The following is a 23637-nucleotide window of genomic DNA, read 5'->3' on the forward strand; positions in this document are numbered from 1 at the left end:
AAAATGGTTGAAAGCCCAATGTAAGATAGCACTTACAATTACATAATAAACCTATCGTAATGATCTCCAATGATGTCAGAACTATTAATAGCTAGTAAACTTCAATCATCTTCTTTTAATGATATTGCTGCTCAGTACTGACACATAACTCAAAGGAGTCGAATGATTCGAAACATGAATAGAGGGGGAAAACAAGAAGATGTTAGTACGATTTAAACTGACTAAGAAAGAGCCAAACGAAGGACACGCGTTGTTAATGTCGGTTTCATGTCTATGCCTAACAATTCCATTCGCTGTAAAACATAATGTTGAACCGCATAATAATTTTGAACCGTATCTGTATGAGGAACAGCTTGAAGTTGAATAAATATCATTGAAATGCTTAAAATGGAGTATGTAAATTCAAACACAATAAAATTTGAAGCGGAGCTTTTAACACTTCATCATCAAAGAAAGGTTATAAATTCAATGTGGACGAGGGACACCGTGTAAAAACATTATGATAACTGTTTGATGATATCAAATAATTATATAGGCTGACAGTATGCATATATACGTGGAAATGGAATAATTTGAGCTGAATGTGTTAGTTAAATGAGACTTGAGACGAGAAAACTTGATGCCTCGCTCATTTGACGGACTAATCAAGACAGGGAGAAAACTGATGTAAAAACTCTAATTGGGTGTCAGCTGAATGGCAATGTCGCAACTTGTATAAAACCTCTACACTAAAAGTTAAACTCTACTTGTAAACCCAGCGAATTAAAACACACAGTCTATTTTACGTGAACCTTGTGAAAATTCAACCAACCAATCATCATGAAGTTCCCATAGAAACCAGCTATCTGGTTGGTTGGTTGTGATAGTAACCAGCCAATGAATGGCCAGCTTCCACCCACCTGTTGAGTCCTAAACCAAAGAACACCTGGGTAAAGCTCTAATTTAGATGGTTACAGAGATTACCCGCAGCCGTCCGGCGAATGAATGAGATCTAACAGACGATGCATCAGCCAATCAAGTGGAGATATGTTGGCAGTGAGCCAATCAGTGGAAAAGGGGCGGCGGCAGGGTTAGCAACGAGGGTCCCGAGGACGGAAATAAGGGTCATATGAGGTTTGAGCAGTTTTCGATGGTGCAACAAATTCCGCGCGGTATCACTATCTGCGCAATCGAATTTTAGATGACTCCACAATAGTACAATGCTATTGACAGTGACTCCACCCAGTGGCTATGTCATTTATTCATTTTATCATCATCTATTGAACTATGTGGCGCTATTCAGCGATAGCCGTGGCTCCAATGAATCACTTCTTTGTTTCAAGTATACCATTAAGACGATGACCACATAGCTTCGTTGAATCTGTTTATTTTATTTAGTGGTACAAATGGAACCGCAAACGCCACAACTAAAATGATCTTAGTGCCATCTTAACATATCACCAAAGATATAGTCTCCCCTGGTTGCACTAACACTGTATTATGATCTATGTACTAAAAAGTCTCAAAATAGTGTCATCGGTCATCCTCGATTCAATATCAAAAATTAAAAGTATAAATATTGAAAATTAAAAGTTAATTAGCTTTGAAATTTAAGCCAGATGCGATATTAGCTCAAGAAACTCTCTTTGTGGCTGTTTAATTTGTTTTAGAGATACAACGTTTCCTTTTTAATCGGCAAAAGAAGAGTTCTCAAATTGCGAGATCAAAAGGCTTTGCAACTATGAACATTCTGTTACCTTGTCATTCGCAAACTAGAGCCGAAAGCTCTTAAAGTGCGCCAATGACAAGGTCATCGATATTTCCGAGTTCATAATCATAAAACCGTGATATGTGACGACTTGGCCAAAGTCTTGATACAGCTGAAAACATGATTGTAAACAGCTTAGGAGCTGTGCAACATCTTATTAAAAAATAGATTATTAAAAAATCTTATTAAAAATAAATGCTTTTTGGCAACATTTGTTCACAAAAATACCAAAATAACAATATAGTCGCGAACTAAAAAAGCGTGTTTCACACGTTGATTTAAGTAAGATTCACACCTCAACAAGTTTTATTAAACGTAACTTTGAGCGGTACAATACCCGCCACAAAGTGGCTTTGTTTCATTAGCAACTGGTAAGATAATTAATTGCAAAGACAGTTCTTGGCATATTATGGTCATTCGCAGATTGGATTTGTTTTTGTGTAATACGGAAAGATACTGCGTTTTTTTTTCGCGGAACTTTTTATTTGAAAACAACTTTAAAATTGAAAATAAACGTTGATTCTATAATGATAACACTAAGTTATCTCCTGACTTGATTATTCTAGAACTTATAAGAGAAAAAACGGGATCCTTACAAAATATATTGAAATTAATAAAATAATGACATAATCATTGGAAATGTTGGTTTAATTAAAGACTATCATAAGTTTTGAGGTTTGACATAATACAAAAATATAAATGTAATTAATAAGTGGGAGGGGCATGTCACAAGCCGCAAACTTCGATATAAGTTTAATCTATGCGATAATAAGTATAACTATTTATATAGCTCTTTAGGACGTCGAGGGAGAAAAAACACAATTTCCTGATCTAACATACAAATTTATGAAGAATAGCCCGACGAACTAAGTACAGCTAACAAAAGGAAGAGGAAAAACAAAGACCGTGAACAAATAACGGAATTACAGAATATCACCGAATATTGGTCGCCAGTTCACCCAGTTAACACATGCTAACACATGTTATGACTCTACTTGCCCGTATCATAACACCGGACATTAAACACTAACCCCCGGATACTCTATACGGGGTGATAACTAGTAAACATCCTCCTCCCCTCCAGTAGCGTGTCCGATATTAGGTATCCTTATTCTCACAGGCTCATTCAGCTGTTCAGGGGCCCTTCCCCGCTGTAAGGTTACAACTCTACAAAGAAAGGTAACAATAACAGATGTGTTCTGATCAATAGCTTTAATGACGCTGACCGTATCGAGAGATGACGTGAGTTGTTTCAAATAAGAGCAAGGGAGGTGCAAACTGCGATGGCTATATTCATCTTTGACTTAAAAGCAATTTAAGCTAAAGATAGATTCATATTTTAGTGTGATTGGTAACAGCTTTTAAAACAAATTCACGTCTCTTCTGGATGGGTGCCGTCATCAATATATGACAATTAGAAATAACACCACGAACTCGATCCATGAATGTAGATTGTAGAGAGTTCTGAATAGAAAACAATGAGATTAGAATAAACAAATAAAAACAAAGAGATCGGAAATTCTACAAAACTGGAGAGAGCTGGGAACTTGATCAGTCTACCACCACCTTATATTATAACGTTTAAAAATGTTATAGATACTGTTTTAAAACCTAACGTTTAACTTATTGTATTATATCGCTGTGATTAAAAAACAATCTGGTCCGTAGTATCACAACATCTAAGTATCGCAAACAACATCACTTATAAGTGGACAAAGTTGCGAAATTCGTGCAGTTATAACCGAGATATATTTATGAAGGAGTCAGATATAATATTGCACGTGTTTTGTATATAACTTAGAGCTGTTTCTTTGTCTACCACGTTACTTAACTCCTGATGAGGGTTCTAAAAACAAGTTAACTCTACAGCTCACAGACACTGCCAACCTATTATACCATATCAGAACGGTAGAAATTCTCTAACACATGTTTCATAACTTAGCTGAGCGAGCAACATAAAGTTAGCTGATGCATTTACTGAACCAATGTGTTAGTCAGCACAATGAATCTAATCGTCACTTACATTGACTTTAGCTTATTGTGGATCCTGCAGGACTACATGAATAATGAATATATGCAGGCCTGGGTATGGACCCATCATAATTTTTTCGTTTCAGTACGTTATTGTATCATGGTAGGGTGCACAAGTATAATTGCGGGTAGGGAAAAATGATAGACCATTACGTAGACTATGTTGTAGAGTATGCTGAATATGACAAGGTTATCATGTTGATTGTTGAGGTTCTCTAATTACTAATAGGGTGTTTATGTAAACACTGGTTTGTTTAATTATCTTTTACAAGTGTGCTGGATCATGCTGTAAAGTTATGTAAATAATGCCCCTTTAAAACCTGGTTAAGTTCTCATGATAGAGCTTAGTATTACTAGTACATAGTAAGGGGAACTTAAGACTCAAGAGTTCGAAGTGGTGGGCTAGTATTGAGTATTGAGTCAGTTACCAGCATGTCCACTCCGAGACTAGCGTGTACGACGTACGTCACAATGGAGATTTACCAGTTTCCTTCCAAAAACATTTATCGCAAGACGATGGACTAGGTACCAGAATAAAAATGTGCTACTAAGCTGTTCTTCAACAAATATACCAAGACAGAAGTATTTAGCAAGTGAAACAAATACTTTATTTTTGGGGACTGTCTCAAATCAGAATCCATACACAGGGTTTCCTAAATTCCAATACGGGTCGAGTGAACGTTCGTTAAATTACGCACGCACTTTTATGACAGTGTGATTACTATTACTCTTCTATAATCACCAATTTTAGAAAATACAAAGAAACTTGATCATTGTATAACAGCACTTATATTCAAATTGCTGAACAGCATAATAATTAGCGGAGATATTTTCTTTGTATTTATACAATCCTATTGTTGGAATTTAGCAAGGGTTCTAAAGGGTTATGTTTACTTCTACAAACTGTGGTTAGTTATTTAATCCAGCACTTGTTCAGTAGTGACGTAGTAGTGACGTAGTAGTGACGCAGTAGTGGAGTAGTAGTGACGTAGTAGTGACGTAGTCGTATTCGAATAGACCCTGTAGATCCTTTCAATAGCCTAGTCAGTAGATTCGTCAAGCAGTTGGGATGGAAAACATGAAGACATTTTCAACTTCGCTTTTCAATACTTTATTGCAGTTGCAAAGACCACAATCACCCTTTGCGTCAGTCTATGTCCAGATGCAATGCTAGAATCAGACATAAACTGGATCGGTCATTATTAAGTAACAAGCGTGTCCCTTTAGTTCGGTTCGGTAAAAGAAGATCGTGGTTCGGCAAAATATTCCTGGTTCGGTCGTTTCCAAACACGTAAGCAGTTTAAGACAAACGCATGCCGCATCCATACAAACTCGATTCAAATTAAGCGATTCAATAAATCAAGAAGTACCAAATCGTGTTAGTATAGCCTCAATTCTCCTCCAAAAGAAATCATAAGTTTTCTTCTAGTTCTGATAGGAAGTTATACGATTACAATTTATATAATGAGTATGATCTTCACACTATATAGATTATAGAGTTGTATCGTTATTTCTCCTGCCTTCTTTAGATATTTGAAACCCCGATGTCAATATAGATCTTAACTTCTAAACGCTTCTTAGGGGAGGTCAAATCCAACAATGTTCAACAACATTTAAATTATACTTACAAAAGTCTCGGACGTAAGATATCTAATCTCTAAAAGTGGAACAATAATTCTCGGTCGCGGTGGAAGGAAATATCAAACCTTGCAAGGTTCTTTGAAAATGGAAGTTACAAACTCTAAAGCGGAGATCTTAAATCTTGTCCATCCTTAGATTACAACTACCCACCAGGAGCTCCCTTGGTCTGACAGCAATGATTCGCATTAAGAAATGTGCACAGGAGACGTGACCAAAACCAGACGTCATCTCATAGTTATACAGAACAGAATTAACCGTCCGTAATCTAACCTGGACTATTGTCTACAAACTGTCTGGAAAGGGATTATAGCCAGTCGTGTATGTTTACAAAGAACAGGACGGTGAATACGAAATATAAAAGTTTTAAAAAGAGATCATCATAGCGGATGCAGCCCATCTTACTAGTACTACAGCTCGGTATGGAGAATGCAAACGTGCGCTTTTACTACTCGGCGTTTTGCTTGATTTAAGTAGGAAATTTAGACTCATCCTTGCTAATTTTATTTCCGTCATTAGGCATAAACATTAAACAAGCACCAGATTGTATAGATCACTAGGGGTTTTTTGCTATTTTGGCAATCAAAATTAGAAATTTAGTGATCGAAAACTTAATCAAAGACAATATTGCCTCCTAATCGAATTGCTAAAAATAGAACCAGAGGAATTACAACTTGTGACATGCTTCAAACAGTGCGTGAGCTAAGAATATCCTTAATTTGAGATTTACTGGTTTAGCCAGTCACTCGATTTGGACCAGGTTAATTATGTCTGTCTGATCTTCTGGGTAACTGCAAAAGTCCTGTCCATTCTTGACTCTCCGTCCAGCAACCGGATAACTGTCTTAAATCAGATCATCCACTGGGATGTGGCCTGGAAATTTTAACCCAACGCGAATGAACATCTGGAAGTAATGAAAATTATACTTATAGCAATTGAAATTGCCTGTTATTAGCTTGAAAACTTAAATATTGAGGCACATGCCACCCCATTTACTACTATAACTACGACTAAAGCTAAAATTCAGTGAAAATGTGAAAACGTTGATCCTCGCCTTCTTAAGTTATAGTGAAAGGATAATAACAAATCACCTCAGAGTGAGCCATATAATTAAGGGCGGTAAATAAAGTCGACTCAAATGAATTAGTGAATCTCAAACTCGCAAAGCAAAGGTAACAAAACCTTTATAAAAACACTCAAGATACGCACTAAACCTCCCTCTTCGCATGGTTCACCTTCTTGTAAACCGTGTCTGTTCCGTTCAAATAGGCTCGGATAAATTAACTGCCGATTGTAATTACTATTAGCCTAATTACTGGAACCGAGAGGACTACAAAAAATTAGCGGTGAAAAACTCGCGGAGCTTCTCAAGACAGTCGTAGGAGACTACACGTGGGCGCCAGGACACTACATGTGGGCGCAACCCTCCAATCAGTGCTGGAGTGAACAGTCGCGTGACCATCACGTGACGTGCCGGTGTAAGCTTTACGGAGCCGAGGTGCTATAACCAGGTGCTATCCCTACAAAGGCACATGACATAACTTTTAGCGGAACCGCAGGTAGTCAGGGCTCAGCCGGCTGATACTACAAATTATTCAAAACCAGATGGTATGAGAATATGGAAACAATTCCAGACGATTTATAGCAGCTGAGAGAGAAGACAGAATATGTAAAAACTAAAACGTGTAATGAGAAAAACCGGAACGTAGAATGAGTAAAACCGGAACGTTTAAACATCAGCTCCAAGGCACTTCAGCAACAGAACAATAAAACGTGCAATAACCCACATCTATTGAAACTAGCTTTGAAGTAAGACTAACGAAGTGCAGTTTTTGAGTGAAAGAAAATAGTGGAACAAAACATGAACACAAAGGGAAGCTCGTCACTTCGCAACCCGAGCTTGTTGGTGATGACCTCCGTCCAGATCGGAGCTACAGGGACAAGGAGTGTTTCATCTACTGTGTTTCCAGCAGCATAAGGGGTAAATATGGAATGCTGTGCGGCCGGGAGGCGACGTATACTTTATTTAAAAGTGGAAGATCTGAACATTATGCTTCAAAAATGAGCTGGAATTTGTTTCGATAACTCCTAGTTCCACCAGTTGTGAAGCTCAAATAACCGGAGGAGCGAAGGTAAGTATAGCTCCGAGAAACAAAGGAAACTTATTGTGTAGTTCCAAGTGTCGTGAGAAGGGTCAGCGTATACCTTTATTAAATGTAATGCAGCCCGTCTATAAGCGTACAAGCAATCCTCCGTGAACCCCGCTCCAACCGACCAATGGAACCCCCTGTACAAGTGAAATTAACCAATCAGAGAGCTCTATATCAATCACGTGACCCTCACGTGGGAAGAGGTGGCGGGAGCAGGATTGTGCTGGGTGCTACAGAGATTGGTACTTAATTTCTCTTACTTACCGGAAGTGATGGAGCAGATTAGCGACTTTATTTGCTGCCTCCCCAACACTCGCACCCTGTAATGGTAATACAGCACTGTGTAACCCACTCTGACACTGCTATACAACTCTGAGGGGCAACAAGCGGTACAGCAAGATTTTAGGAGTTTCTAGGAAAATTTTTTAGGATTCATAATTCATTATGCACCGAAGCGTTTATTTGCCTTCCCAAAGTCGAGATTTCCATATCGGAAGCAGTAGTCTTAGATGACATTGATTTGAAATTCTGGAGTTTTTCTTTATGAATTTCGCACTTGATGGGTTTGATTTCGTCGAAAATCCTCAAGTTTACCTATAGGAGCATAAATTAAACAAATATAAATGAATGAAGCTAACAATAATTAGTTTCCAACTCAAAGCCTCATGGCAGATTGAGTAATTTCGCTTTAAACAATGTAGCTATACTATTACTAGTTTAAAACAATAGGCAAAATAAAATAATAATTCGCGTCTAAAATATACACTTGTTGTTACACCATGAGTAATTAAACATTATAATTATTTATGTGTTGAGACTCTACACATATATTAACGATGCTTCACAGTTTGCACTTGGTAAAATTGTGGATGATTGGATAGTGGCATCGTATTTGAAACACAGCAAACGTTTCTACCACGCCAAATCATGAAGAACACGTACTATAGTTCCGCCCAACCCAATATGAAGATAAACAATTGATGCTAACAACTATCTGATAGTACGTTACTGTGAACAACTCCCTCTCTGAATCAAGGTGCTGCTTTAACTATAAACGTCGAGAAGAAGTACCATCTGAAGTGACATGTGCACCCCAACAGGTACTAATTCTATTGACCAGCCCCAGGTAACAAGCGTGGTCGGGCTTTGTCACCTAGTTTGAGGGCCGTTAATTGTACAGACAGTTCAGATAAATGACTGCAGAGAGGCAATGTAAGTCGCAGGTTCTGTAGTCGCAAAACTATTATAGCAGGCAATATCATAGTCGTTACTGTCGAGATATTGCACGGTAGTATGGGGTGCAAATTTGAAATAGAATTGTGTTCGCAGATAGGATATCCACATTGGTGCAGTTTGGACCGGGACATTTATAAGCAAAGTTGTATTAAACGATCAAGAAAACGATTCAAGCTGACTGATCAAATGTAAAATGAGATAAATCAAGAATTTGTATGCCGCCTGCATGTGACAGACGTTTCTTAAGAAAATAGTGACCAACGTTCTGCGCAGCCTCGCACGACATAAGATCTTACGTTTCAGAATCAGATCACACTAATTGGGCCGGGATCGTGTAACTGTGCTATAGTCTCAACAAATACGGACCATATGACGTCATGTCCACAAGATACATGTGCCTACAATCTACACACTACTACAGGTTCACACTACAGCAGTCAGTGGTCTCAATTCCACCTCCTAACCAGTAACCACGTACCGATCAGAGAGAAAGAGAAAGGGTCTGCAGACCTGCACTGCGAATGTTACATTGAGACCTCAACTCTGCACTATAATAAAGCACTAAGAGACAGTAAAACTATAGTGGGCTGCGATGAGTATAAATTGTCATGTAAAATTATCGTGAATATAGAATATAAATTTTGATTAACATTTACACATGGTGCCTCAATTCTCATTGTAATTTTATTAAACATTTGATAGCTTGACCATTTACGAAGCAAATCTTAATTATCAAGGGCAGGTTTCGAGACGCAAAAATACAAATTATCAAGTGTAATCTTATTTAGTTCTTATACCTTTATACCCTGTTTTCTTGTTTTACATAATTACTGATACCAGAACAGCTGTTTTATCGCAAGTACCGTTATGGTTGTAATGCTGCATAGTGCATATTGTAGAGTGGCTTTATGTTTAGCGTTAATAAAAATTATTCACTTTCATTGTAATTGTAGACGTAAAACCGATCATTTAATGTTTTCACCACAAAATCTTTACAGCGTCAAATATTTGTTTGGAGAATTAACTGGCTTTATTATATCACCATCTCCTCATCACCGGTAAACCATGAAAAAGGTTGCGATTTTCATTTGAGTCGAGTAAAAAATGGTGACCTTAAACAATCGACGTGTGAAACTGAACAAGTGAACACACTTGTGAGTGATTTTATACCCGCTTACGATAATTCTGTAGTCGAACATTTTAATTAGCAGAAATGTGACCCAGATAAAAATGAAGAAATGCAATATGTTTAGCTAACAAACAATATTACCATAGGAGATAAAGTTTTGATCTTCCTGGGTGAACTTTTGGAGTTGAAATATAAAAGTGAAATGTGCTGCTTGAGGCACCAACATGAACAAGCAGATGTGCAGACACAACACAGCTGACAGCTGTTTAGCGCAGAGCTGTCTTGCAGATGTAATGAATTAGTGTGAGTCTCACTGCGCAGCTTACTTCTAAAATTACGGCACTAAACATCACAGCTAATTGTTGGAACGACAAATTGGGTTGATGTTACCACTGTGATCATGTGCAATGTTCGAACTCTAGTTGGCTTGTCAGTGGCGGTGGTGGTGGTGGCACGCGGCGGGGGAATAGCTGTTATTCTGGTATTTGTCAGGGTCTGCAATCAGGGCTTGTGTGTGTCTGGTTTAAGTTAGATTAATAGTTCAATCTGTGGGATTGAGGCCGTTGCTGATTGTGGGAAGCGCTGCTGTGATTATTATTTGAGCCTTAAAACTCCATGTTTAAGCTATCATACAAATCTGTTATCAAGCTGAGCAATACTTGTTTTCATCAAATTATGGTACCCAATTTTTTTTAAATTCGTGATTTGAATTTAAATAAAACATTGCCGATAATGATTCATGAATATTTGTAAAACATTGCACGACAAATAACATTGTAAATCTCAACGAATAGCCAAAGCATGAACAATCAGAAAGCAAACCCTGGAGAAGAACTCCATTCAGGAAGGCTGTTGAAGCGTTCCCGACTTAGTTGGGTTATTGGACACGTGCTGAGAGAGACTGGATTGGGGAACACGCGCCCACGTGACACCGATAACGTGAACACGTGACCAGCACGTGGCACACAAAGTGAGCAGATCGTAGGATTAAATGTTAATATCCTAGTGTGCAAGGTTTGGGGACAATACCGCGCTCTTACTCGCTGAGAACGTTTGCACTTTAACCCTGGTCTGACAACACGAGAACCTTATATTGGACCTCGCAGGGCTATAACAACTTGTGTAATCACGTCACTGGACCTTGAAACAGCTGGTTTAAAGACCTTGATAACATCCCTGACACGATGCAATTAAAATATGGACTCTCCGCACATTGTAAATCCCATTAATATTAGGAAATAGCTTGTGGATTGTCTAAAGGCTGATTTAGTGGCCCCACTAATTATGGACTGAACAGGAATTTTAATCTGGGGATGTCTAAATTATCTCAACGCTCCCACATAATACTCCGTCAGCAATCGTGGATAATGAAGATTAACGAAAAAGCGAGGATGATTATGTTATAATGAAGAATAGCCGGGCTGAATATTACAGACTAATAAACGGGTCTAAGTCTAGGATTCTAGCAGGACCACGTGACGGAAATAAAGCTCTCTGATTGGCTAGTTTCACTTCCCTGATTGTCAAATGACACAGGAGAGTTGAGCTGGAACTGAGTTGAACCGCCTTGGACCGTCTCTCAGTCAACTCAGAACAGCCTGCCTCTATTGTTCCTTACAGACCGGAATATTTGAGCAACACCGGAATATTCGAGCAACACCGGAATCCCTAACAAAATATCCCAATTCTGAGTATCATGTTTATACGGAGAAGGCTTATCAAGATACAGGGTATGACCTAGGTATTATAGGCGACAGTTTCACTGCAAGTGTAAGTAATAGGGCGACAGTTTCACTGCAAGTGCAAGTAATAGGGCGACAGTTTACCTGTATGTGTATTGTGTATTGTGTGCTATGTAAATATAATTCAGCAACGGTTTGGATATAAATGTAAGCAGAATAGGTCGACAGGTTCATATATAATAGGAAATATTGGGAATCAACGAAAACTTGACCTAAAAGTAAAAATATGTTACTAACTACGGATCAATCAAACGTTTTTAACCTACATCATGATTAGAATTAACTTAACCTGTATATAGCTGGAGTCGAGTTTTGAACAAAATCTGAAATTAATCAATAACTAACATTCAAAAATCAACATTAATGATTAATTAATCGATCCCAATTAGTTTTCCCGCGTATCACAGACCACAGTACTGATTGGTCTGAAACAAGTCACATTTTGACACGTAACTTTTCATAAGGGTGCATATAACCTCATCATAATCTGCTTACTAACTATCGTAAATTGGTTTGCCAATCTTCATGTAATTAGCCAATGAAAACTGGTAGCTTGAGGTCACATCGTCCTCTACAGGACATTAATTTGTCAAGCTAAAACTAGACTTAATTTAAACTAGACGATTCAACATTTTACTAGCCTGAAATAAGACAATAAAACAAGATTTACAATGCTATAGAGTTTCCTCAACAACCGACATACAAAAAGCCACTAAATTCGGATCAATAGTTTCAGTGTAAACTTAATCCTGGTCCAGTCATTAGCCCAGACACTATAATTGCGGAACCGAAAAGTTTCAAACGCATCCCAGCGACCAACTGAAAATTTAAGTAGAAATAATTTTGTTGAATTCGCATCTTTTCGTGATGGATCAGTGTACTGTACATACTACATAACTTCAAATCAAATCTAATAAATTTCAATCAAAAGTAAATTAAAACCACAGACAATGACAACAGAAGATATTGCAATGCTATTTTAATATATACAATTACATTATAATTATAACCCGAAAGTACCTAGTACATATAGTACATTATAATTATGACACGAAAGAGAACCGGGCCATATTAAAAAGGGAAACAAATCGCTACTACGGAGACAGAGTGTTGGCCGGTGCGGCCCCGAGAACAACATTACAGAAAGAAGACTCCCAAATTCGAATTTTAATTTCGATAAAATGATATTAAAATCAATCGCAAAGATCATTAAGTAGGCAGACTATGTGGTGAACACAACGACTAGTGTTTTTTAGGCACGTGAAACAGATTTATAGTTTTATAATCTAAATAGTAAATACCACAAATATACTCTCACAGCTTCGCAACTTCAATATCATGATAATAGGCTGGGTATCATTAAACCCCTGTCAAGTCCAACTATACAGTAATAAGTCGGAGCAGGAGCCAATAAAATCACGACAATTCGTCACGTGACTCAAAGAATAAGCCAGAACGGGCCGGGATTTTAGTCCCGGAAACCTCGTGATAAAACACGTATTGTAGAGGGTCAACCTGCACCCAGTGTGCACACGCTGACATATATTAACCAAGTGGTCACGTACCATTGATCCACACGTTCTATGATCAGCAAATGGAAGCATATTGGATTGATCGTTGTATGATCGGTGAATTGAAGTCAAAATGCGCAAGTTTTACAAAAGAAGGAGCGGCTAAAACTATGACTGCAGTACAAGCGAATATTACGATTAAACTGCCGGCAAAATTAGAAATAAGGGTGGCAAACGGTTTAATTAGAGCTGATAAACCTAGATGGCAGTTAACCGAGGTGGACGTGATCGATTAGTGATAATCTCCTCATTTTAACGAGTGCAACTCACGGAAGATCGAAACGTGCAGAGCTAACCTCGCGTTCACGTTATATCGCTTTTAAATTCGAACGGTAAAACCTAATTGAAAAGCAATCGAGCGAATTGATATGATATGGATCTCACAAAAAACGGTGAGCTTGAGAGAAATTGCTAAAAATGTTGTAGCTAACTGAAATGGTAAGCTTATGATGGCGAGTTAGTTTCTTCTACTTTAAGGTATAATATCTTCTAAATCTAACATGTGACCTGTTAAAAGGCTCTAATCGATGCATCAAGTAGACAATTCACTTACCAGCGATCGGGATGACGGGTGATGACTTACATTTGTACGCCTCTAATTCGGTGGTTTCTCAATTTTCAGCATGACAAAACAGGTGAAAGTGATGTGTCGGTGTCAATAATTGTAGCGAGGTGGGTTATCTATTTTTGTTGCCATTTACGAGTAATCTATTTGTCAAAGTGCACTCCGGACTCCCATGAAAGTGAACAATTTCGAAATCTTATAGTGAACAAATTTCTTCATGGCAGTAAAATTACAGTGCGTAATAAAAGTTCAAGCTAATCAAGTACAAATGTATGAAATCAGCTGTGATCATTCGGCTACATCTATTTTATTATACATAAAGCGAGACGGTATATATCTCAATCTGTTGCCATTTTATTGCCAATTTACCGACATCAACTTAAACACGAATTTCCACGGAAACCGTGTAGTGAGAAAAATACCATCATGAAACATTTTTGGCTGGGCTGAATGCTTTTATGGCCTTTTGGCCAGTATGAAGAAATAACAAATGAGCCAAGAAAAAAGAACTTTAGGTCCTGAAATTTATACATAGTTATAAAAATCACAAAATAGACAAAAATGTTTGTCTCTTTCACCACTTTAAGCGGGTTAGCCGGGTGTCTAATAGTTTAAAGAGCTGACAAACATGAAGATAGTTGTACAAATGCGAAACATTACTTTTTCCTCAGCTCTAAATGATTGTTCAATATTCAGTTCAATAAGATAAAGCTAATGTTTCACTTGTACTATCATGACTTAGCTAATTGAAAAAATGTGTTATTATATCATAACCAACAGTAATTGAAAAACCCATTCATATAATTGTAAATTGTAGATAAATGTTTTTAGATTTTTCGAGCAAAACTGAAAATCGATCAAAACTAAAAAATGCGAACATGTTAAAATATGCATGTCACCGGTCGCGTGGCTAAAGTAAAAATGTTACTTGTAGCCCGAGTAACAATGTTACGTTTCCACATCAGTTGTTATGGTAACAAGGTTACTTTAGTCGCTATAGTAACACAGTGGGACCAGAACAAAAGTAAAACTGCAGCAGGGTAGACGTGCTAACATGTTTACAGCAAGGCAGCGGACACTGCACCTCAACTCAACTCTAATTGGTCAGTTGCCAAGTCACGTGACACACCAGATGTTACTTGATTGGCTAGTGTTGGAGTCACAGGACTAATGTTCAGTGCGGGTATTGGTCGGGACCAAATCCCTGGCTGCTGATTGGAGGAGAGGTATTTAGAAGTGAGCGCTATATTACCTGAGACGGGGAGGACAACAGTATTACGTGGTCACGTGACTAAACCCCCTTCCAGCCCTAACCTTAATGTTTCTCTAAGCGGCGTGTAAAATTGTCCCTTCTAACGGACTTTAACGTAATAAGCTCAAATAGATGAACATTACTTTTATATCAAATTCAGCAGATTATTTTTGTAACTCGAAACGAAACCACTGAAAATAGTATATGTTTGACAAGTTAAAAATTGAACAATATTAAGCATATATGACGTGATCACAATAACTTTTGATTAAGTTTTAGCAATTATGATAAGAATTGTCGTGAAGATTAAATTTTCATTAGATTTTTGAAAGAGCTATTTTTTGGGCAAAAACGGCAATGAAAAGGTACTCAGTGACGATTAACAATAACATACTTTAGTTCTAGAGGTTTTAAACTTCCGCGGAATATAACACTGTCACGAAGCTGATCTCCCAGACATAGCCTCACTAAACCAGAATGATAAAATCAAAACAATAAACTCAGAGCCATGAAATCAGGCAATAACTTCGGGGTCCTTTTAGGGTCCTTTACCTAAAAGATTATTGATTGTAATCATCAAAACTTTATGAGAGTATGAGGAAATTCTAATATTTGTTGCTTGCTTCCCCAGAAATGTGCTTAACTGACAAGCACTAGCAGAGATTAATATTGTTTGAAATGGGAGGATATTATATACTATATTATATTAATATACAACTCAAACGTGACTTGGAGATCGCAGGCGTTGATAAAAGCTCGGTTTAGTTTAGATCAAAGCAGATGATTATGATTGACAAATAACTAAATAATAGGGTGACGCATGTTGAAATTGGAGTCTAATTTTATAAAGTCGAATGTAATAAGTAATAAAGTAACCATATTTGTTGCAATCAAAGTACGTATAAAAACAAGCAGAGACTGTGAATGTTTGTGATTCTAGATTCAGACGCTGATTTCACCTGAAAACGTTACAATACGTTGAATTCTCCACAAATTAACTAAAATAAACTAAATCCAACTAAAGAACTAAAACGGGACATTTTAACAAGATTTAGAAGATGGTGGTCATGTAGGGAAAAAGATGGTGGTTAGGACTTAGGGAGGAGATTAGAAGACAATTCCGCGTAGTAACATTTGAGAAGTGAGTGTGTGAGCGCGTGGGTGGTATGTGTAGTTGCGTTAGAATATGTGTCAGCCTACCCGTTACTCCAACGAATAAGCTATCCTGTAATATGCTGTGTGGCAACATAGCTACAGAAACATGTCCTGATGTAGATTGTAGATATTATGGTCACGAGATCATATCATGGCTATTGGCTCGTTTATAAACTCTGTTTTATTATACCTCATACTGACTTTTTGTGGCGGACAAATAACTTTTATTAACATTAATTAATAATTACTGCGTTTATGATCCATCATTTTCATATCTTTAGATTAAAAAAACGGTACGCGATCTCAAGGATTCAAATCATAATGCTGATTTGCTATGCAAATACGGCATGCTCTATACAAGAAATTGACTAAACGTTAAAGTAATAAAGAAGAAAAAATCAATTGTTCAATGTTGATCTTATAGACGTTATTCAGACTTTTGCCGTGCCCTTAAAAAGTTAAAACACAATCTCATGCATCATCAAGTTTAACAAGCTTGAACACGGTCTGAAAACAATGCCTCGTTTGTCCTAAATGTCCCAGCATGGCTACTCAATGGAACTATAAAAATATGAACTAAAAGTCAATCAAACATCATAACAAGGCTAAAGAATGTGGGTGTTCAATACAAGGAGAGTTTAAATCAAAGATACTGCGTAAACTTCACTGCCCGAATTGATACAATGTTGAAATGTTCGGTACAGAGTTCAGGGGAATAACGAGAAAATAGCATTGTTTTCAGAGCACGTGTAGCTATCACGTGACTGTCTACTTGTCATGGTAACCGTACTATCCGGCACGCGTATGCGACAGATTGATACACTCAAATGACAGGAGAGGGGAAGTTTGGAATTCTCTAAAACAGAGGGCACACCGTACAAATTGATATTGAGTAATTATCCTAGGATACAGTGTATATTGAGTTGATACTTTCAGTACTACTTATTAGAATTAAACAATTAAATCGTTAGTCCAATTAGTGCTCCTGAAAATTACAGAGGATCTTTTGAAGAAGAAAATTCAAAATCGTCACAAAAGGTTTAAAGAATTGAAAAGTATGCAACTCAAACTCAAACGGTCCAAACAGACTGATGATGAAACTTAACATGGTTGAATGGTTCAGCGGGTCAGTAATTATTGGTTTATAATCGCGGCTACAACGTATAGCTCTAATCATACCGATCATTGTGTGAAATTTCAGGGGTCGAGGACACGTGACAGTTGACATATCTATAGTGGGTGAGATTGTATTGTGTTTGGATTAATTCATCAGCAATCAGTATAGTACTACACTCCTAGATTGGGTATCAATAGCTACTCCAGTTTAATTGCTATCATTCTAGTAGATACCATAATGTGTATTCGTGACTTTTAGTAAGAAGCTCAATTTCAACTTTTCCCATCTAAAATACCTTTTATAACAGAGAATCAGATAAACCACTTACTATAAGTATAACAGATCAAGGTATTTTATTCAAACTATAGCTTCCACTATTGACTATTTAAGCCATCCATGTTATTGCCTTGATTTTGATGGCTCAAATAATGGGAAGCTATAATACTGTTTGTCACGATCAAAATCTATAGCCCAAGAGAAGATGCGAAACAGGCCGCAGTGTTACGCCTATTATTCGCCGACCACCGGGCGCCGGACCACGCCGCCACCACCGACGTCGGTTGTGGTGGCGGCGTGCACTTGTCCCATGTAAGATTTACAACTTCAAAACCATTATCAAGAAATGCTAACTAGCGCTCACAAGGGGAGCGATCTGCAAGAGGTTAGAGTTTATGGAAGTCTATTGTTCTTAAAGTTGACAATTGTTGGTATGTCAGGAATTTGTCAAATTGTTGTTTGTCCATTACACATTAGCTGGGGTGCAGTGCGTTTTGAGCAGATATACTTGTGTAAGACTGCTCTCATCTCAATTCCTCACGGCTCCTCTATTCTGCAGTTATTTAACAGGGGCAATAGAAACAATGGTAGAGGTTGTCAATAAATCTACTGCCTGTTAACGATCATAATTGAGAAAAGGAAACAACAATTCCAATCATCAAATCCACGTATAATTATATGAGAACTCGTACGTAACCACAGCACTTTTCTTAAATAATGATCTTTCATTCACTCATGGATATGATAACTTTTGTTAGTTCATTTTGACTTATGTGCCTCAGTTGACCAAAACCCACTTTAAAATATTCAATATCGAACAATTTCAAACTATCAGTGAACACTGACAGGGACTGCAACATCAAAAGTAATGAATGAAAACAATTCACAAAAAGTAAAACAGATTGACCACGATGTAAAACCAAAGTTCCAACATAAAAGCAAAGCTAGTGATCAGCGAGGCGCAGGTGGTGGGAGACTTCACATAATAATCACTAAGCTAATTAGATAAGTAAACGGGAACAGGGTCTGTAATTGAAGTCAACGAGCACTCTTAGGACCTTGAGGGTCATTAATCGTAATACTGAGAATATACCTTTTCAGTGATCACTTTTAGATGCGGGTACTCTCACGGCTTACTTGTTGTAAAGTTGTAATTCTGTGATATAATCATGAAACTAGTTCACACTGAAGGAAGATAAAAGGCCTCAATAGAAGTGGATTCTGGTGGAGCGATCAGAGTTGAAATACAATATACTTGTTTTGACACGTGACAGTGATTCTGAGATTTGATTGGTCAATGTTGGAAGCTGATTGGTTAACTGCTGTCACGTTACAGGGAAAATATGTGTCACCAGTATTAAGTAAACAGATCTATTGATCATATTGAATTCATGACAGTTTGGGCTTTGGCCCTAACAAAAATACGTGTCATTGATTTCCGTTCTTGATGACCATATGTTTTTATCAAAATAAAACCCAAAATTGTAATAAAGTAAATTATGAACAGCAATGTTAAACTGCCACAATATTTTGAATTATAAACCTACACGTGATGACTGATGCATTCGTAATTGATCATTTTATAGATGTGGATACTGGCGGGGAGGTGATAATTGTTTGTTTACATTAATAGTGAGCACATGTTAAGCAGGCTGAGGAGGTGATAATTGTTTGTTTACATTTTAGGTCGAGCACATGTTAAGCAGGCTGAGGAGGTGATACATATTTTGTATTATAGAAGGTTTGTAACACTTGTAACGCCTTCTTGTTACCGCCCTTTGAGGACCCCGAATTATTTTCTGAACGAAAGCTCAAAAATAACCGAGAAATCGACCTTCTTATTAACTCATTTTGATGACTGTTTCTGACCTAAAATTGCACGAAAAATCGATTTAGCTAGGTTTCAGAACCTATAAACACTTCCTTATCCCTCAAAATTGCTTCAGATAGCCAATAGAGCGTTACACGTGGATGCGGGCGATGCTGACTTTCCTACTGGCTGCTACTTCTTCCGGCGTGAACTGAATCTTGCCCCACATCCCCGCTGGGATGTTTAGTGTAACTCCTGAAATTTAATTCGCTTTTTATTCCGCTTATTCTTAACTAACCGGACGATGATTAATCACTCTACACACAACTAGACTGTTAAGTGACGTTTCAACACGTTTTCTAGCTGGCTCTGAAACCTTAACCACCCAGAATGATCCTAACCCTAACACAAACCCGATTTCTAACTTAAGCGTATGCTGAAACCTTAACGAGAAGATGTGGTAGAGATAACAATGTGAACAGAGGGTCAAATAAAGATAAGGAAAGTAAACACACGATATCGATCTGCTCACTTTTCCTGTTTGTGATTGGACGGATCGGTGTCACATGACATAACACCTCTATTACAAGTGGTCGCTCGTTGAGGACCACGGAGCACATCAGGGCTGCCCGTCGTCAGAATACATTTAATTCAGTTGTCAGTATGATTGTTATATTGTGGTGTTGGTAACCTACCTTCATTGTGTTTCTTTTGACTTTGTTACCATGCTGTGCTCTGGAAATTGTGATAGTACCTGTTCGATTTGTTAAGGAGACGATCTCCCTGTTCATATGTTACAGGATCAGAATGTTCGTGAGGAACAGTCACCAAAAGTGAGTTGCTTACCTGCTGTGTGTTTTCGTACTCTGGTCTTCACTCAAGTTGCAAAGCTGCAATAAACGTATCGCAAAGAACATTTATATCTGAAAATTGTGTTAGTACCAGTTTGATCAGTTAAGGTGAGGATTGCCTCAATCTGTCGGGTTGAGCTTAACTGTCTAGGTCATGAGTAGAACCGAAGGATCAAAATATATGGGGGTCCGGACTCTAGGGCGTAAGACTCTAGGGCGTAAGACTCTAGGGTCTTAGGGTTAGGGTTAGGGTTAGGGTTAGGGTTTGGGTTTGGGTTAGGGTTAGGGTTAGGGTTAGGGTTAGGGTTAGGGTTAGGATAAGGGTTAGGGTTAGGGTTAGGGTGATGGTTAGGGTTAGGGCGCCGCCCTAAAGTCTCACGCCCTAGAGTCTTACGACCTAGTTGGTCGTATTAACTATAAAACATCAATTTTGAGGGATAAGGAAGTGTTTATAGGTTCTGAAACCTAGCTAAATCGATTTTTCGTGCAATTTTAGGTCAGAAAAAGTCATCAAAATGAGTTAATAAGAAGGTCGATTTCTCGGTTATTTTTGAGCTTTCGTTCAGAAAATAATTCGGGGTCCTCAAAGGGCGGTAACAAGAAGGCGTTACAAGTGTTACAAACCTTCTATAATACAAAATATGTATCACCTCCTCAGCCTGCTTAACATGTGCTCGACCTAAAATGTAAACAAACAATTATCACCTCCTCAGCCTGCTTAACATGTGCTCACTATTAATGTAAACAAACAATTATCACCTCCCCGCCAGTATCCACATCTATACTCTGGTACAATTATCCATTATCTAGTCAGATTTCTTTTAGATATTGCCTAATTGCCTGTTTTACTTTGAAAAACTTGATGAGGCGCTCAAATTAAATCAATCGAGATGGAAGCAACACAGAACTACAGAATATGTAATGACGTAATGTACCACTTTTTGTACGGTCAAGGTAGAATAAAGAATTCAGATACATTGATGGAGTAGCATCACCATAAGTGACGTAATTATGTTCCTTCTCCTTCTCCTTCTCCTTCTCCTTCTCCTTCTCCTTCTCCTTCTCCTTCTCCTTCTCCTTCTCCTTCTCCTTCTCCTTCTCCTTCTCCTTCTCCTTCTCCTTCTCCTTCTCCTTCTCCTTCTCCTTCTCCTTCTCCTTCTCCTTCTCCTTCTCCTTCTCCTTCTCCTTCTCCTTCTCCTTCTCCTTCTCCTTCTCCTTCTCCTTCTCCTTCTCCTTCTCCTTCTCCTTCTCCTTCTCCTTCTCCTTCTCCTTCTCCTTCTCCTTCTCCTTCTCCTTCTCCTTCTCCTTCTCCTTCTCCTTCTCCTTCTCCTTCTCCTTCTCCTTCTCCTTCTCCTTCTCCTTCTCCTTCTCCTTCTCCTTCTCCTTCTCCTTCTCCTTCTCCTTCTCCTTCTCCTTCTCCTTCTCCTTCTCCTTCTCCTTCTCCTTCTCCTTCTCCTTCTCCTTCTCCTTCTCCTTCTCCTTCTCCTTCTCCTTCTCCTTCTCCTTCTCCTTCTCCTTCTTCTCCTTCTCCTTCTCCTTCTCCTTCTCCTTCTCCTTCTCCTTCTCCTTCTCCTTCTCCTTCTCCTTCTCAGCTTCTCCTTCTCAGCTTCTCCTTCTCAGCTTCTCCTTCTCAGCTTCTCCTTCTCAGCTTCTCCTTCTCCTTCTCCTTCTCCTTCTCCTTCTCAGCTTCTCCTTCTCCTTCTCCTTCTCCTTCTCAGCTTCTCCTTCTCCTTCTCCTTCTCAGCTTCTCCTTCTCCTTCTCCTTCTCAGCTTCTCCTTCTCCTTCTCCTTCTCAGCTTCTCCTTCTCAGCTTCTCCTTCTCCTTCTCCTTCTCCTTCTCCTTCTCCTTCTCCTTCTCAGCTTCTCCTTCTCCTTCTCCTTCTCAGCTTCTCCTTCTCCTCCTTCTCCTTCTCAGCTTCTCCTTCTCAGCTTCTCCCTCTCAGCTTCTCCCTCTCAGCTTCTCCCTCTCAGCTTCTCCCTCTCAGCTTCTCCCTCTCAGCTTCTCCCTCTCAGCTTCTCCCTCTCAGCTTCTCCCTCTCAGCTTCTCCCTCTCAGCTTCTCCTTCTCAGCTTCTCCTTCTCAGCTTCTCCTTCTCAGCTTCTCCTTCTCAGCTTCTCCTTCTCAGCTTCTCCTTCTCAGCTTCTCCTTATCAGCTTCTCCTTCTCAGCTTCTCCTTCTCAGCTTCTCCTTCTCAGCTTCTCCTTCTCAGCTTCTCCTTCTCAGCTTCTCCTTCTCAGCTTCTCCTTCTCAGCTTCTCCTTCTCAGCTTCTCCTTCTCAGCTTCTCCTTCTCAGCTTCTCCTTCTCAGCTTCTCCTTCTCAGCTTCTCCTTCTCAGCTTCTCCTTCTCAGCTTCTCCTTCTCAGCTTCTCCTTCTCAGCTTCTCCTTCTCAGCTTCTCCTTCTCAGCTTCTCCTTCTCAGCTTATCCTTCTCAGCTTCTCCTTCTCAGCTTATCCTTCTCAGCTTCTCCTTCTCAGCTTCTCCTTCTCAGCTTCTCCTTCTCAGCTTCTCCTTCTCAGCTTCTCCTTCTCAGCTTCTCCTTCTCAGCTTCTCCTTCTCAGCTTCTCCTTCTCAGCTTCTCCTTCTCAGCTTCTCCTTCTCAGCTTCTCCTTGTCAGCTTCTCCTTCTCAGCTTCTCCTTCTCAGCTTCTCCTTCTCAGCTTATCCTTCTCAGCTTCTCCTTCTCAGCTTCTCCTTCTCAGCTTCTCCTTCTCAGCTTCTCCTTCTCAGCTTCTCCTTCTCAGCTTCTCCTTCTCAGCTTCTCCTTCTCAGCTTCTCCTTCTCAGCTTCTCCTTCTCAGCTTCTCCTTCAGCTTCTCCTTCTCCTTCTCAGCTTCTCCTTCTCAGCTTCTCCTTGTCCTTCTCAGCTTCTCCTTCTCCTTCTCAGCTAGGCTTCTCCTTTTCCTTCTCAGCTTCTCCGCACGATCAGTGCGCGGCCTTCCCCCTTTTGTCTGGTTCCGGGCAAAAGACCAGGTAGCTTCGATGAGGCCTGGCATGTGGGTCTGGATGTGCTGGTTGGTGGTTCCCAGTGTGGTGTGTGCTGAGACTGGGGTGGATGGCTGAAGCCAGGGGACCGCTGGGCTGAGTGGCGAAGCTGGTGGTCGTAACGGAGGCAGTCCACATTGAGCACCCAAGCGACGAAAGTCGCTAGGTAGCTCGTGGGGATAGCATCCGGGTCGATAGCTGGCGGCGTTGTCTTAGCATGGCGTGCCACTGGGTGTAGGCACTTTGTTCTGGGCTCGCATGCATCGCGTCAGGGGGGTTGTCGGCTGGGGCGTCTGTCACACGTGTAGGTACTTATTGATTTAAAGTACAGCGGCAGAGTCAATCCTGAGCACTAGAGCACCACTTATGACTCTGCCCATTTGCTC

The 23637-nt window shown here is 39.2% G+C and overlaps 1 protein-coding gene across 1 annotated transcript in view; it reads left to right on the forward strand.

Annotated features, from left to right (window-relative positions):
• The window catches only part of LOC134821544 (dynein light chain 2, cytoplasmic-like), a 68687-nt gene that overhangs the window by 12875 nt on the left and 32175 nt on the right, over positions 1–23637 (forward strand).

This window comes from Bolinopsis microptera, chromosome 10, assembly GCF_026151205.1.
Source record: "Bolinopsis microptera isolate Bmic1 chromosome 10, MBARI_Bmic_1.0, whole genome shotgun sequence".
Classification (NCBI taxonomy): Eukaryota; Metazoa; Ctenophora; class Tentaculata; order Lobata; family Bolinopsidae; genus Bolinopsis; species Bolinopsis microptera.